Here is a 1,417-nt window from a genome sequence, read left to right as displayed (position 1 = left end):
CCTACGCTCACCAGCCCTGGTGCACGTACTCTGACAGGATGGATCCTGTCTGCATCCGAGCGAGGAAACGCGCACCCGCACGGACCTGCACTTGAGGTGAGCGTAGGGAGGTGTACGGCCGCGTAGTCCCATAGAGAAGGACGGGGGCTGCGTACTAATCACACGCAGCACCTGTCCTTCCCGGGAGCTGCCCAATACGGCCGTGCGCGCAGCACAGAGCTGTACGTGCCGGCCGTTTACAGTGTTATTGAGGGCTTAAAGACGATATCGCCGCTCTTGGTTTGAAACATTGCTGTTCCAAATTTTAACACGGGGAACAATGTTTAGAACTGCTGAAAAAGTCCCTCTCAAAAGTTAGCGTAAAAGCCACACACAAAAAAAAAGGTCCAAAAACTGCATTTGCTTCAAAAAAGGCATTTTAGGGGGAAACTAACATATTACAACAAAGAAGCAATTCATTTTTCTTTTTATGTGTTACTTTTTTTGTTTTGTTACAAGTCTATCAATACTAACCTGACCTGGTTTAACGTGTTTTTCTAAACAGCTTGTGCACAACTAAATGCAAAAAAATTGAATACTGGGCACCCTGAGATAAAAAAAGGAGAAAAAAGAGAAAAGAAAAAAAAGGATCTGCTTGAAGCCAGACTAAACATGCAATTTAACTTAGGACAAATCATAGCGGCATCTAGAAATCAAAAAGCAAAAGACTTATTTACAGGTTTCACCACCGGGGGTCTATTTCCAGAGTGCGCTTCTAAAATAGAACTTTAGAAAAGTACGGGAAACACTCCGCGTAGCACTTTTGCTGCCGTCAAGGTCTTGTTTTCTTAGCACTGTTTGCAAAACTCCTTTTATATAAAACTAAAATCAACCTTCCTCCAAAAATATACACATTTATAAAACAGCCTTTACGTGTTACGATTGCTACCAGCGAGTGAAACAAAAACAAAACAAAAAATTGCTATAATACCGCCAAATGTTTCTTAACAAAAAGCATCAAGGAAAAAAGGTAAGAACGCCAACGGCCCAGGAACAAGATCAGCAGTGAAACAGAATTTTATTATCAGAACTTTTTTTTTTCTCTCCATTTTTTCAACACAAGTTTTTTTTTTTTTTTTTATTCCCTCTTTTTTTTAGCAATTTTTTTTCTTCTTTTTAAATACACGATGCTCGTGCCATCAGATGGGTCCTTTAGTGCACTTTTAGGTTTGGTAATACTTAAATGATGTGATGAAGACCGACAAGAATATGGCTTTTCAATCCACAAAAAAAAAAAAGTAGGAGAGATACAGAACAAGAACTTGCCCCTCCCACCCCATCCGAAAAATAAAAATGAGGAAATTAAAATAATTAAATATGAGATTGTCGGAGGAAAGGTTATCCGACAAAGTCTACGCAGCACATGCAGTTAAAGCCA

Source organism: Nanorana parkeri, unplaced genomic scaffold, assembly GCF_000935625.1.
Source record: "Nanorana parkeri isolate BGI_ZX_2015 unplaced genomic scaffold, ASM93562v1 scaffold339, whole genome shotgun sequence".
Classification (NCBI taxonomy): Eukaryota; Metazoa; Chordata; class Amphibia; order Anura; family Dicroglossidae; genus Nanorana; species Nanorana parkeri.
Note: the sequence above shows the minus strand (reverse complement) of the source record.